Here is a 10,467-nt window from a genome sequence, read left to right as displayed (position 1 = left end):
GATGTCTGACTTCGACGTTCGGCGATTCCCCTGAGGAGGGGAAGGTGTCGGGCTTTTATACCTTTTTCGGTGGGAAAATTAGTCAGGTGATCAATTGTTTTAGCAGGTGTGAGGTTAAAGGTGGCGATAGAATGACAACAATATGACGAATTTTGTCGATACTTGTAAACTATTCACGGATTGATCGTGAGAATGTTTATAGTTAAATAGAAAGAGTTATAATTTTCTCATGCACCTCAAATTTCGTTTCTGCCCGTGCACCTTCTAGTTAAAGGAATTTCTTAAAAATTTAAGGGATTAAGTGCTTTTACTACATTATATAAATCTCGAATTTTACACTTTGGATATATTCTAACACCGATTTTATATTCTGCTAAAGTGTACGGATTGGATTTATGTACTCACTTCAAATGCATATCAAATACGAAGAAATAAAAAAAAACACAAAGTTTTTTCGATACTATTCAATATGTATGCAGATATTATCGAGATATTTTTATGGACGGTGACATTACTTTACATTATCAGATTATTTGACATAAATTTGTATGTTTTACGGGTAATTTATATGTACAAGGACTACGCTTTTCCGGCAGCAGTTGCCTGCGCTTTCGTATCCATTTATTTTGCGGGTCAGTTTAGCATTCTGAGAAGAAGCAAGATTTCGCTTCATTGCTTAATTAGCAGTTACGAACATGAATAAAAAATAATTGACCAGATACAAATCTATTTAATGTATTTTTTTCTGTTTTATTCTTTATGTCAATTAATTTCGTTGTAATGACCGGTGTTGTTTTCTTTGTTATAATAAAAGAACAGAATGGTACGGATACAGAAGCATTAATTTGTGCTTTCATTCACTCTTTATGGTTTTTGTATGCTGCTGGACAAATTATATCCTGCGTCGTGATATGCACAATATTATTTTATATTTTGGCAAAAAGACAAATGAATCTGAAACTCCAGAAAACAGATCTCTCGATCTGTGCCGATTAAGTAATATTCTGTAGAAGTACCCCCGGCTAACTCACAATTATATTAAAAAAACAGCTGGAAAAATAATATATCTCTTCCAAACACATAAGTTTTTTTTTAAATTTACAACTTTTAAAACATTACTTTTACTCATAAATTACATTGTACGTGCGTTAAGAAATTCATTTTTACATCTTTCCAATATGTGAAAATCAAAACAGAATTTATACGCATCTGTCAAGAATAGAGTCTGCCAGCCCAATTGGTGATATATAAAGCATAGGTTAAATTTTTACAACCCTAGTTATATTAGAATCTATAAGAACTACAGGCTCTATAGACTATTATGGTGTGGGCCATTTGACAATCGACTCTATTATATTAATTCGAGATTTAGAAATTTACTTGACACTTTTTAACAGATTCTATATAAATCTGTTAAAAAGTGTCAAGTATATTTTTCACCAAAAAATTCATAAATTAAATTTTATAGACGCAAAACCATTGGATATAACTGACTAGATCGAACATAGTAATTTATAAAAGTTATTAATATAGGACTGTGTAATGTTTTTATGACCAACTGTCGATAAATAATTTCATGATCTTTCATTGAAATGCTTCAAAATCTATTAGAATCACATTCTGTAATTTTATATAAATAAAAATTAGGACTAGTATTATTTTATATTTAATAAGAAAATAACGAGAAGATTTCATACATAAATATTTTTCACTAACCATATTGAATGTTTATTGATATACCAAACGTCTTGTCTTCCTATTTTTGATATTATAACACGATTATATTCAATTATTTCATCCATTTTATCAAATTGTTAATGTGAAATCTGCAAAAATATAATTCTTAAAATTTATATTGTAATTGAATTGAAACGAAACTTATGTTTTTAAAATTTTAAAAATTTGTTTTAATTTTCTTATCACAAATTTGAATTAAATTAATTTTATATTAATAATAAGTTTAATATATTCCATTTAATGATTAAATTTATTATAAAATTAACTTATACTAATTTGTAATAATAACTTTTTAAAATAAAAATTTGTTGAGTAAATTAAAACGTGCCAATTTGAAATTAATTATCAAATGTTTTTAAAAATTAATTATTTTTTCTAAGCGAGTAGGTGTCAGATTTTTTTTAATTCACTTTATGAACTACTTTTTGTTTTGATTATAATCATCTTCTACCTGAAATATTTTATAGATCCGAGAAAATTAACACATGACGATTGTATGAAGTAATATAACATTGAAAGTAAATTATTTTTAAAATTTTTACATTAATATCAGAAGTCGATTAAATTAATATTACAAATAATTTGTTGTGTTTAATTTTCAAATTAATTTTTCAGGTTATAAATTATTTTCAGATAAAAAATTTCTCGGGTAAATTAAAATTATAAATAATTTTATTCTCAATTTATTTCAAATTTCTGTCGGGTGTTCTTAGTCCGTGGAAAAAATTATCTTTAGAACTTCGATAAAATTTCCACACGTTAAGCCACAAAGCCACGTCAAGGCGACACCCATTTTGTGGTAGTTTTTTGATTTCCAGAAACTGACCCCGATTGCTCGACAGAATAACAATCGGGGAATAAAACTGGATATTCGTTGCTATTCCATTCATTCGGTGAACTAAAATGAACCACGTAAATTTAATTCTTATGTCATTTTCTTCCCACTTTCCAATTAAATAAGGTAAATTGTCAGTACAGATTTTTATTTGAAAATAAACATAGCAACGAATAAAAGATTAAAATCTAAATAACTAGAAACTATTGATATTGTATATGAAAATATATACTACAAAATTATTATATTGTGACAGAGACGCTATTGCTTAACCCTTTTGCTACCATTTTTTTGCGTTCTAAAGCTGTTTTTATTTTTAAATAATGATATGTGTAAATAAAAGAAATCCGTTGTAATTCTTGCGAAATTCTACTTCCTGGTCCTTTGTTCCACTGGCGTCTTCCTGTAAATCCCAGTAGTTCTGAAAACAAGAGTTATATAGTGAAACGAATGATGAGTAACAAATGAATTCAAATTAATTTATTTAAGATAATAACAAGACTTGTGAATAATATGGTTCAGAACATATACAAAGGGTTATTACACATTGTACACAATGCAGCTGTTGTTTTTCAATTTTCGGTTCTAAACGTCTATCCTTCTGTTGTTTCTTTCAACTGAAGGTGATCTGCAATGTTGCCCATTGTTTTCGTTATCTGAAAAAGCTGCCCAGATCATTTCATACTTTCAACTTTTGCTGCAGCCATTATATTTTATGCCAAAAAGAAGAGATATTTTAACAAGAACATATCTGTAGAGGATCCATGCGTTTAATACTGCTATCGTAAGCAGTTTAAAGAGTACCTATTTTTTTCACAAATTTTGACAGTAGAATCTAACTTGTAGACACTGACATATGGGTTTGTCACACAAACCCACTCCCGTCATACAATCATTAATAATGCAATTGCCTTTGGACACAGGCTAGGTAAACTTTTAGCAGCTTTTTCACTGTTACTCACAGATGTACGTACTGTACTTTCTAGATTTTATCAATTCCTAAATAATATGATTTTCTTACTGTTTATCCATAAAGATGCTAATATTCTTGCGTTATCATACGAGAATTCAATTTCTTTTTTTAAGCTTGCTTACAACTTTTGGCATCATTTTCCACTTAATCATAAGAGTGCTAGCAGCGGAAAATCTTATTGTATTCATTAACATTACTGTTGTAGAAAACAGACGAACTCTAAGAATACAACAGGACTGTTTATAGTAGAAAACAGTTTCGGAGCACTTTCTGTTGTAAGATTGTTTGTTAAATCCTCAGACGATAAATCAGAAATGATTTCAGATAATAACATTTTATTTGTTAGATCTTGAGGAAATTTTCCATTCGAAGTTACTGTATTTAGTCTGAAAATAAATTCGAATTGAATGAAAAATTACGTTATAAACAAAGTATTATCAGAGCATTGAGATAAATATGTCACGTTTTGAAATGTCAATGCGACATATTTATCTGAAATGTGAAATAAAGTGTATTGTTTTCTTACCGTGGATCTCAGATTGTGAAGAACACTCGTCACACGGGAATTCAGAAATATCAATACGATTTCTAACTGTACGAAAAACACTTTCAATTATCGCACGAAAAACGAAAAACGCATGTTCAGACAGAAACAATGAGTAATTCAACTATAACAGTTGCGTTAGTGGTGCAGCCGCTACAGAAATAATGGATAAATACATATCTAAAATTCCCAACCAATGTGCAATCCAGTAAGATTTGCCAGTGTCCGAGACACGTGATTCGTTGGTAGCAAAAAGGTTAAGGTTCATTCGCACTATTTCCCTCTTTAGTACAAAAAAGACTAAAGTTCTTAGCGTACAGAACGTGACGCACGGGCTAGAGCATATGATGCAAAAGCGAAATGCCTTACTAAACGGCATGCAATAATGTGAATGTGGTCCAGCATGTTTAACGTTGTGTTAATAAAAGTAAAATTGTGAAGTAGTTTAAAAAACATATAGATTCCGTTATTTAACATATAAATTAACATTGGTATTATGATAAATTATACTTAACTCTTGTGTTTTATTGAGAGTGTTTTGGCGTGGAGTTGCTCTTATCGTGGCTAACTACTGAAAATTGGCCTTTATTACGGATAAGTTTGTCAAATGCAATAAATTTGTTAAACGGGATAATGTCAAAGAAAAAAAGAAGTTTTTAAGAAGAGTGTTATTTGTTACCAAGAACACCTCCAGGTAAACGTTTTCCTTCTTGCTCCTCCGGAAGTGCTGTTAAAGTGAGCGACACTAGTAAGTATTTGGATCAATAATAATTTATAAAAGAAATAAGATGTATGTTAAGCGAAATAAAAAATGCTTTAGAATGAAAAATAGACACGGAATTGCGTTTAATAAAAGTCAATTTCGTGGAAATGATTAACAAGATTAATATATTGACAGAAAGAATTAATAAATTAGAATCCGTTCATGACTGCTGTATTGATTGTAGCAATATGCAGTTTATTACTGATTTATGTAAAAGAGTCAGTTACAATTAAAAGTAAGCTAAGAAATAAAAATTTATATTAATGTAGAGACGAAAAATAGAGAAAATTTATTCGATACAGTATCGAAGCTATTTAGGAAAGATGCTGGTTTATCGAATGTCTTTCTTGATTGTGTTAGACTTACAAAAAATATCAGTAAGAATTCGGTGGTTTCGGTTAAATGTATTTCTTTGGCAGCGAAAAGAACAATAACGAAAAGTTGGAAGTGTAATTGTAATAAATTTCCTGTCTGTGACTGGAGAAAGGCAAGCCGCATACGAAGGGATCTCTCCGTTGAATGTAGGGAGAAGAACAAAGAACGTTATGGATAATTTAATACAGGCCAGAAAAGAGGGAAAAATCGCATATTTTACAGGTGATAAATTGGTAATAACTGAAAACTTTCCTAACGTTGCCGGGGATAAAAATGAGAATAATTGTGTTAGCGATTATTTTTAGGAGTAAGCATGATACATTAAAATTTCTTAGTTGGAACATAAATGGATAGAAACAGGAATATGAAATGCAGTATTAAAATAACGTGAAAAAGTTTCATGTCTCATGTTGGATGGTAACATGGTTAGGTGAAATAAATACAAGAAAGCCACCGATTGATGTAAGTAATGCATACGATTTTAACAAGATTAAAGCTTTATTCATATCTACAGACACCGTACGTGGCAGACACATAACAGCACAGACATAAAAATATATTTTCTATGCGGCCATATCGGCCCATGCCTGTGCGGACACGATCTGCTCACGCGCGGTATATGTAAATATGCCCATAGAAAATGTATGTAATAATATTTTTATGTCTGTGCTGTTACGTATCTGCCACGTACGGTGTCTGTAGATATAAATAAAGCTTAACGCTTCTAGAATAATTGGTAAAGGGCGGAGAACAGGTGGGATGGTATTGATGAATAATAAAGAACTCAAGCATGTTGTGGTTCGTCTCTTTTAAGATTGGTTATTTGAAATTCGTTGGAAAAACATTAAGTTTATTTTTGTTTATATTAGAATAGAAGTTTACGTTAAATGTTTTAAATTACTTAAGACATTGTTTAATTCTTTTCAAAATAAAGACATATATTTATTGGGAGAATTTAACGGTAGAATTGGAACTCTGAATGAAATAAAATGAGAAGGTGATGTTTTCCCTTGTTGGATTATATTGTTTACCGGAGTTCGGAAGACAAATGTAATACAAGAGTGAATTGAAGTTAGTGGAATTATGCCAAGCAAAACGTCTGCTGATTGTGAAAGGTCAAGTTAAAAAAAATGTACAAAAAAATACACGTTTATCTGTTATTTCGGTAAGAGTGTGATTGATTGTTTCTGTATAAACGGTTTCGAAGTTGAGAATTTAAAGCATTTTGGTATAGATAACTGTATTGAATCCGATCATATGATGCTACATTTAAAAATTTCTGACAAAGGACTGAAAAAAGGGCTATGCTAGACAACCAGTTCAGTTTAATAGTCGTTGGAAGAAGGAATGGCAGGATTCGTTTGTAAGTGAAGTACAAGATATTTGTTGAAACAGGCAATTTAATGACAAAGCAAATGAATTAAATGAAGTAAATGTTATGGTGTCCGGTATAGTGGAGAAATGTAGACACAGTAAAAAAGAAATTAAACGCTTCTCTAGGTTTGTTTCAGGGTGGTTTGACGATGAGTATTTAGAACAAAAGGTTAATTTGAAAATTAATATGATATAATGGAGGAGTCTTGGAAAGACTGCAGGTTTAAACAATATCTGTTAGTGAAGCGAAATTTCAGAGCGCTTTGTATAAGTGAAAAACAAGGAATATCTGATTAGTTTTAATCAACTTATTTCAAACTGTAAGTATAATAAACGTTTTGGTAGTGTATTTGTAAACTGGAAAGAGTAAACTCTGTATTTCAAAAGAAATTAAAACTGATTTGTTTAAGCACTTCAAAAGTTTATTGTTCAGTGATAATCTAGTTCAGCGATTCCCAACCTGTGGTACGCGTACCCCTAGTAGTACGCGATAGGTTGTTTAGGGGTACAGAAAAAAGTTAGTTATCATGGCAGAAAAAATAATATATTATGTATCACAAACTAATAGTATTAAAAAATTATAATATGTTCCTTGCAGCAATCACAATTTTATTATACATTTTTTCATTTACTTTTTTTTCTTTAATTTAAAGTTACAATATGTAAAATTAACAATACGGGTACTCACTAAATTTCTTAAATGAGGGGTACAATCTAGAGATATGACATGTCACGGGGTACAATCTAGAGATATGACATGTCACGGGGTACAATCTAGAGATATGACATGTCACGGGGTACGCTAATGAAAAAAGGTTGGGAACCACTAATCTAGTTAATTAAATTGTTCGTTTAGAGACCTGTAAGTTATCTAGATACAAATATTTCTCATGAACTAGATTTTGTTTTGAGAGAAGAAAGGTCAGATAAAGCGGTTGGCCTGGACGGTATTTCGATGGAATGTTGGAAATTGGCTGACGAGCGATTAAACTAGAAATTGTTTGACATTTTTAACAAAGTTTTGGTAACCGGAATATAGTGTAATAGCTAGAAAATGGCGAGAATATTTTTCATTTTCAAATCAGATGATGTAAACAATGAAAGCAATTATAGAGGAATAGCTCTGTTGAACACAGTTAGTAAAATCTTCTCAATGATCCTATGTAAAAAACTGTTATTATGGGAAGAGAGTGAGAAAATCTTGTCAGAGATGCAAGCGGGTTTTCATATTATACAGTGGACCATATATTTGTTTTATGGAATTTGTTAAAAGTAAAACTTGCAAAAAAAGTCGAAAAGTGTATACTTATTTGTAGATTTTAGGGCTGCATTCGACTCAGTGAATCATCTGAAATTATGGAGATTTCTAATTCAAGTTACAAAATTGTAAATCTATGAAGATTGATGTACACGAACACGTCTGCATTTAATATAACATATTTAACATAAAAATGTTTGTTTTATCTTTTTCTCTTTGATGATGTATTCATTTCTATGTCAAATAAATTTATTCTCATTGTCTGTCCTGATGTAGTATTGTTTTCAGTTGTATTAATTTTTTACGTTATGAGTTTCATAGATTCGTTTTGTAGTGTTGAATATTTGATTTGATACATTTTGATGTAGTGTTGTTTTAGAGATTTAATTGTTTTTTACTTGTGTTGGTGTATTTTTTTTTACAGGTGTTTATTTTTTCATTGAGATATTCTGTGTGTATTTGTTTAACATTTTACCTTATATTGATTAGTGTGATATTGTTCTCAGGCGTTTGTGTTGTATATCTTTTATCAAGTTCTGCTCTTTAATTTTTCGTTTTTGAGAAACTCTAAAATAAAAGCAAAATGTATAAAGAAGGCAACTGTTTGAAGAATTTAAAAAATTGTGTGTAAACACTAAAAAATGTATAACAATTTAGGAAGACAACGTGACAAGTCAGCAAAAGTATTTCAATATCGGCTGTGAAGATAGAAAAAAAACACCATGGTTGATTTGGAAAGTACTGCAGATGTTAGTGAGTTGATAAAGGTATTAGAGTAGTGGAATGTAAATGGTCTGAGTTCGTAAGGTGAATTCAAAAATGTAAGATATCAGCGATGTTGTGTAATAATTTCCCATATTGTCATCCATACAATTAATTACAGATGTAAAAAGAGCGTCGTATTATATTTACTGTTCTACTGATACGACATTTAATATGGTACCACCGTGTATCAATTGTATAGAAGAAGATATTTTCAGGTGAGTTATTAAAAAATGTATAGAGTAATTATTTCATGAAATTATGACGTAAAATATTACTAAAATACAAGCTTCGATACTAATTGAAATTGGCAAAACACCTTATTATCTCTTATCAAAATCCTTAAATTAAACATTACGATATTAAAGGAAAGAAATGTGTAAAAATAAAGCTACTCATCCTGATTCTTCCGTTTGGCATCCGTAAGAAAAATGTCAAAAGAAAATTCCAAGTTGAAGCGCCGTTAACCTGAAAATAATATTTTTGTAAAACTTTGAAAAAAATTTTATAAGACAAAAGATGATCATTTACACAATTGATTCTGCTTAAATTATAAATCAATTGATGACACTCACCCTGGCGATAGTGTTCCTTTAACTGTTTTATTCCACTTCGATTCTGAAATTAGACTTAACTGATTAGACCGTTGCTTATTTTATCTATATTTGGCAGAATTGATCTTCATGTATATCAATTATATAATAACAATGACAATAAACAATAAACAAGACGTTGCTTGTTTATTGTTACAGAGGACCGCTTGTTTTTATTTTCTGTATTTCGTATTGTTAGTTATACACGAAATATCGCTTATAAATCTCGGAATTAAACTAATTTCCATATAAAATTATATTTTACGTAATATACGTTAAGAGGATTAAAATTATTTTTTTAATTAATCAGTGTCTAAACCATTACACATTTATTGCACGTTTATTTGAATAATATCAGGGGAATTATTGCAATTTAAATTAAAAGTAACTCAAATATAACGAAAATCTCAGTTAATTATTATTGCCTTACTGTCCTTATTCAATTTCTTATTATATATTTGTCAACATGGACATTAGTCATTAACAGGACAATTATTAAGAATATGCAAGGTGAAAAACTGTCAAAAGAAATAGAAAGATTCAAGACAGAAGTGTCGTACTTGAGAACTTGTAAAAAGAACAAATAAGACTATCAGCATTAAGCTTACCTGTGAGTATAAGCAAAATTTTGCAAAAACATGACAGGTAGATTAATAAGGAAAGTCTGTTTTCTTTAAAAACTTTTCATCAATTCTTGTGTAAATGTCCTGTTAACGATTAATGTCCATGTTGACAAATATATCATAATAACGAAAATATGTTTATAAATCAATCTCACAATTTACTTCAACAATAATTTGTATACATTTATCAACTTGAAGACACGAAAATGTACCGAGTCGAAGCTCTATTCCTATTTACTCAATATTAATTACATAAACAAAAACAAAAGATTACTTACTTCCGTGAGACACTTGCCAAATCAAAATATTTTTCAAAACTTCTTAACTGAAAAGAAACAACAATGAAAATTAACTGAGAGCTTCATTTATTTCGGATACAAACAATACGAAAACGGACAATTGTAAAGTATTGTTAGTTCAGTACTACGTCGCATCAAGTGCGTCACTTAATACGTCGAATATTCTACGATAAACCATTTAACTCATCAGTATGAATGTTCCATAAGCTTTAAATTTCGTATAATTCGGATACGAGAAATTATCTGTGCGCAACATTTCAATTATGTTTACAGTTCGTTATATCGTAAGAAATAGCGTAACGATTACTTTGCTAAAGACTTTTAGAGAATG

At 29.9% G+C, this 10,467-nt stretch overlaps 1 long non-coding RNA gene across 1 annotated transcript; it reads right to left on the bottom strand.

The window, feature by feature from the left end:
- Window positions 1-7,375: 7,375 nt before the first annotated feature.
- LOC111637149 lies at window positions 7,376-10,249 on the bottom strand. The gene is made up of 3 exons (XR_002758643.1): window positions 10,116-10,249; window positions 9,197-9,239; window positions 7,376-9,089 (listed from the first exon to the last, which is right to left on the bottom strand). It is a non-coding gene; the product is annotated as an uncharacterized LOC111637149 (long non-coding RNA).
- Window positions 10,250-10,467: the final 218 nt, after the last annotated feature.

The sequence above is a fragment of the Centruroides sculpturatus genome, unplaced genomic scaffold (genome assembly GCF_000671375.1).
Source record: "Centruroides sculpturatus isolate CEXI.00-Female unplaced genomic scaffold, Cexi_2.0 scaffold877, whole genome shotgun sequence".
NCBI lineage: Eukaryota > Metazoa > Arthropoda > Arachnida > Scorpiones > Buthidae > Centruroides > Centruroides sculpturatus.
The sequence above is the reverse complement of the archived record's forward strand: the minus strand, read 5'-3'. Positions and strand labels throughout refer to the sequence as shown.